The sequence below is a fragment of the Convolutriloba macropyga genome, unplaced genomic scaffold (genome assembly GCF_964194025.1).
Source record: "Convolutriloba macropyga unplaced genomic scaffold, txConMacr16.3 SCAFFOLD_1987, whole genome shotgun sequence".
Classification (NCBI taxonomy): domain Eukaryota; kingdom Metazoa; phylum Xenacoelomorpha; order Acoela; family Convolutidae; genus Convolutriloba; species Convolutriloba macropyga.
Genome location: NW_027451624.1, coordinates 7,231 through 13,335, shown reverse-complemented (window position 1 = coordinate 13,335; position 6,105 = coordinate 7,231).

Genomic DNA, 6,105 nt, shown 5'->3' with positions numbered 1-6,105 from the left:
GATCCTATAAAATTAGCCGAAGAATTAACGCAGTCTTTGGATCATTTCTAAAATTTTTTCTGCTAAGATTTAGGTTGAAAAATTGTTTGAATAATCTCATAAATAATAGATTTAAATGGATTACAAAACTGTCCATGACAAAACAATTCGAGACAAAATAGTCCTAAACTACAAAACAGCAACATACAAAACAATCCCAGACAAAATAGTCCGAAAAAAGAAACTTAACAGTCCCAGACCTCAATGAAATTTACTCTCTCTCTCTCTCTCTCTCTCTCTCTCTCTCTCTCTCTCTCTTTACTCTCTCTCTCTCTCTCTCTCTCTCTCTCTCTCTCTCTCTCTCTCTCTCTCTCTCTCTCTCTCTCTCTCTCTCTCTCTCTCTCCTCTCCTTCCTCTCTCTCCTCTCTCTCTCTCTCTCTCTCTCTCTCTCTCTCTCTCTCTCTCTCTCTCTCTCTCTCTCTCTCTCTCTCTCTCTCTGTGTGTGTGTGTGTGTGTGTGAGTGTGTGTGTGTGTGTGTGTGAGTGTGTGTGTGTGTGTGTGTGTGTGTGTGTGTGTGTGTGTGTGTGTGTGTGTGTGCGTGCGTGCGTACATGCTTATCCATATATTGAGCATTTATTATCTAAGTCAATTGTAAATTGCTGTGAATTAAGAAAATTGGATTAAAATTTTTTTGACAAAGAGGAAAAGACAAACAAAATTACGTGCACCTACTTCAACGCTTTCGAAAACATAATGAGCAGCGGATTCTCAAAATTCTCGTTCTAGATAAACTAAAAAAAGGTTTCGGGTAAGAAAATTCTAACAATAGGTTGTATTTAACATTAGAGGGTTTTCCTAATGAGACAGAATTAAAATCTCATATCATTGAAAATAAATCAATTTTTTTGTTTTAAATAACAAAGATGAAATGAACTGTTGTAGAAAAGTTCACCAATAAGGTCAACAAAAAATTTGGAAAATAAATCAAATTTCGAGATTTGATTCACCAATAATAGGCATTGCCTAAATCAACCTGCTCATTTTTGCAATCACAGAGGAATAGTAGGATGGCTAAACTTCTAAGCGTGATTAAGTAGAGCTGATAGAATTCACACGTCATCTATACTTAGTTTTTTGTCTGATTTGCAGTATAGCGACACAGTAATGCCACTGGAACATCCATTAGGCATCCCCAATGCTACTATGTATGAAAACTTGACGTCCAGAATACGTGGGTAACTAAAAATGAGAGGTATCTCAGATTCAGATTAGGCAGTTATTGTGGACAAAAGAAATAGTAGCAGTGGCTAATATGGGAAAAAAGATAACAATTCAGGAACAATTAGTGGGACAATTGAGTTTAAAAAATAAGTTTCAATGAAACAGCCAAAGACGAATATACTTTAGCGAAAGATGAACTCAATCAAGTGGTTCCGTTATTAAACTTTCCTAAATAATTAGAGGTGAACGTTGTACAGCCAACACAGGTTCTTATGGAAAATCAAGCTTTAATTGCTTTTAGTAAAGAATTTATGATCGTACTTGACAGTGCCCCACCCGCCTAGTTTTGCACTTCCCATTTATACATGTTTTAACGTGCTCTTAAAGTTAAGTAAGTTAATACATGAACATATATTAAGAATATCAGAAAAATATATGAATAATGCAAATGTCGCTGTTACAATTAGCAAAAACGTGAGTTTTTTTTTTGGGGGGGGGGGGGTGCTAAAATAACGGATAAATAAGGCGGGGGCTAGCAGAAAAGATCAGAGAATTTTTATCACCTTTTCTGGCCTTCTATCTAGAAAAGCTTCTTCGGTCTTAAATAATTAGAGCTTCAAATCAATTACATGAACTTTTGAACTTTAGCCTATGCAATCTGCATTTGTGTGTACTTCTATTTTTAGACTAATTTTAGATCAACTATGGCAACGATAAAGTTAGCATCAAATGGCAAACTTAATGATAATGTTATCAAAAAACAAAGCTGGGTGGTCGAACAAATATGGGAATTACCCTCAGTTTTATTTTAAAACAATCTTGTAAATGTTGATTTAAAACTTGCCGGCGATGTCTTCTCCAAAAAGAAGAAAGATGGAAAGATGTAATGTTTTTAAATCTTGTTTTTTTGTCTCTATCGATTCTCAGTGAAAGTAATGGAAGCGAAGCCAACAATCGAGAAATTTTTTGGGATCAAAATTGTCATTTATTTCACGTACCAATTTTTGACTCAAATTTTTAAGAAATTTGTCTAGTTTTTTGGAAGCGCTAGATCAGGTATTGATCCTATAAATTTAGGCTGGAAATTTAACGCAGGCGTTGTGTTGTTCTAAAATCTTTCTGCTTTGATTTGTTTTTGGTTGCAAAGGGGTTTGGATAAACGGGGTTTGAATAAAACAGTCTCGGAAAAAATATACGAAAAAAAAAAAACAGTCCCGGACCGCAGTTAAACATACTGTCCCTGCACATGCCTATCCATATATCCATAATTCAAGCATTTATTAGCTGTCATTTGTAATTGTGGCGAATTAAAAGAAATGGATAAAAAATTTGAGCAAACGCGGAAAAGACAAACAAATGTACAGGCACCAACGTCAAGGCTTTCATAAACACGATTAACTGAGGAATCTCTTAGTTTGTTAATCAAAAACATGAAAAAGTTTTTTTTGAGCAATGGGAGTCTGGCAGGAAGTTGTATTCAACAATAGTAGGTGTTCTTAATGAAACAGAAGTAAAATAGTCTATGGGAAATGAATTTCTGCTATTAATAAAAAAAATCGACGAGATAACACAGACAAAAGCAAATGAAGCCTTCACGAATAAAGTCAGCGAAAAATTCAGAAATTTAATCAAAAGTATTCTGACTGGGTTACTAAACCATAAAATTGATCGCGACGAAAATTCAGATTCTGACGATGAATCAAAAGGCATATATTGAGAAAATGTTATATTGCTTTGAAACAAAAAAAAGTCAAGTTACTTGACATTCCTTCGGATAGTTTTTTAAATTTTTCGAGATTTCATACACCAATAGCAGGCAGTGCCAAGATCAGCCTGCTCAGTTTTCAAATCACAGAGGCATAGGTTTTTAACTAGACCAAATAACGCTCCCACGACATCTATACTCTGCCTTTTGTAGAATTTCCAGCAAAAAACACGGTAATGCCACTAGGCTATTCTTTAAGCATCCCGAAGGCACTAAGGCTGAAAATATGATGTTGGGAATAGGTAGTGATCTAAAACTAAAAAGTATCTCAGATTCAGATTGGGCAGGTAATGTAGTCAATAGGAAAAATACCAGTGGGTAATATTTAAATCAAATAACATATCATGAACAATTATTCGGGCAAACGTTTTTGCAAAAAAAATGTTCGACGGAACTGCCGATAATTAACATACTTTAGCGGTAGAAACAAGCAAACAATTGGTTCCGTTAGGAAACTTTTTACGAAGCTATGCGTAAACACGGCACGGCCAACACCCGTTCTTGTGGATAATCAGGTCTCAAATGCTCTAAGTAAAAAGTATACCAAAAAAAGAGAAAAAAAATAACCTTCTACTCAAACACTTACTTCGGTATCTAGTCAAGATTGGACTGTTAAAGCTGACCCCCTTACCTAAATACAGCGTTCCACCATCCAGCGAAATTATAATTCACACGAACCTAACATAAATCCTTTCGACATCAATTGACCTGCCTTTTTGTTAATTTTAGTCAACTAAAAGTGAGCTTGTTTACAAATATGAGCAATTGTACAAGATCCTGATTTCTGATCACCTTATTAACGACAATCTCCAGCTACTCAGTTTTGGGGTGTGAGTTAAAAATCTGTTGTTCTAAAGGTTTCTTGTTCAGCTAGGCATTTTTCTAATATTAAAACTCAATGTTCAAACTACTATTTGTTAAACCGCAGTAACATCCCCGTATTCATATCACATAAAAGCCCTGCCTGTTTGCCACTTGATTAAACGTTTCAAATTATTAACTCTAATTGAATTGAAAGTCTTCTCTCCGCCAGCCCATAACCGATAAAAAGAAATATATTTTGCAATGACTATCATGAGATATCGAAATGTGCTCAACACAATTGTAATATACAACATTTTTTTCACAAAAAAATGAGAGTCAGTTAAATACTAAATCAGCTTACATTTGATGGAATGTTTTCAACCAAAAATAAATTTCAACGAAACGGCCGAGGACGAATAAACTTTAGCGGTAGAAACATGCAATCAAGTGGTTCCGTTAGTAAATTTTTTAAAAGAATTAGACGTAAACCTTGTACAGCCAACACAGGTTCTTATGGATAATGAAGCTTCAATGGCTTTAAGTAAACAATTTACAAATTTTTCTGTCAGCTCCCCCGCCCTCCGCTTAGTTTTGCACCGCCCATTATACATGTTTAAACATACTGGTAAAGTTAAGTAGGTTTATATAACATATACAAATAACATCGCAAACATATATGAAAAATGAGAGTTAGTTAAATATTAGTTAAGCTTACATTTGATGGAATGTTTTCACATTAAGTATAATTTTGATTACCAAATTATACAGACGGAACAAAACGTCACAAGACTTGATAACACTCCGGCGTAGAAAAAACATTAACAAATTAAAAAATAGCCAAAGGAGTTAACAGGAATTTCGGACACTATGATGTAGTACAATGTAATATGTAGCAACGTGGCTACTTGAACTGAAAAAGCAGAATGCAAAATTACGTTAGAAGTCAAATTTTTCTCTCCCTGGCCAAGTGCTTCATTTCTCATGGATCAATTGGAGGTGGTTAATAGTATAAGAAAAAACAATGGATAACTTCGCGAATATCAATTCATTAAAGTATCGATATTACAGAATTGAACCTCGCACAGAATGCTTCTCGAAAGCAGTATTAAACCAAACATGGGCGTTTCAGTAAAAATTATAGCTCTTTGTTTATGAATCTCGACTCGACTTGATTTATAAACGGGTTCGGTGATATTTTATGAAAGCGACTAATGACTTACTTTTTTTGGTCAATCTCCAAACATTTTTTAAAGTTTCTCGAGGTCGAAAAAAGTACGATTGATTCAAATGTTTTAATTTACGGTTTGTCTTACTCTGGAAGATATGGAAATTCTGAAACAGATGGAAATTTTGACTAACTAAAAAGGTTACGTTAAGCGGCTCTATGATATATCTTAGAGTTGCTTAACGTAACTTTTTTTCAAATAGCAGGAATTTCCATCTTTTCGAGAAATTCCATATCTTATTGGGCAAGACAAACCGTCAATTATAACTTTTGAATCAATCGCACTTTTTTCAATCAAGAGAAACTTTTAAAAATAATTGGAAATTGACCAAAAAAAGTAAGTCGTTGGTCGCTTTTATAAAATATGACCAAACAAGATTTCTCAACCAAGTCGAGATTCATATACAAAGAGCTAAATTTTTTTGTTTGTTTCCTCTGAGAGCTTGTTGTTTGAGATATTTTTGCGCTCTAAGAGTTGAACTATTAGGATCTCCTAAAAAAATGTTTCGAAATAATAATTGAGTAGTTCATTTGCCAATGGATGTGAGCTAAATTGAAAGCATTTTGATTCCTATATATGTGTAATTTTCTCAGACCAAGTGTACTAAAGTATGCGTTTCGTCAATTTTTCGTGTCATTTTTTTAATAAGCAGTCTTTGGATCCAATTTGTTTTGAGTTTGCTGATTACTCCAAACTTGCACGCTTGTAGTTTGTCGCTGAGAATATTGAGTGAACACTTTTTCGAATGGAGTAAATGTTTGGCTTTAATTACGAATTCTGAAACAAAAAAAAATTCCAGAAGGACAAGTGGGGGAGGCAGAGCGTTGAAGCGTCATAAATTAAAGTTAAAATTACTAAACTGACCTCTCTGTGGTTACCCCACAATGGGATCACCTCTTGATTACAATTACATTTTTTGACGTTGGCTACATGCAAACTAAACGAAAACAAAACGAGAACTAAACGAAAACGTACAAAAAAAACTTTGACAAAACAGTCTTTGACAAAAGCGGTCTTTATTTTTATAGGAGCAACTTAAAAGCTCGTTCGATTCAATTGTCTTTTGTTAAATTTACTATTGTTCCAGCTGAAAAACACCAATGCATTCTG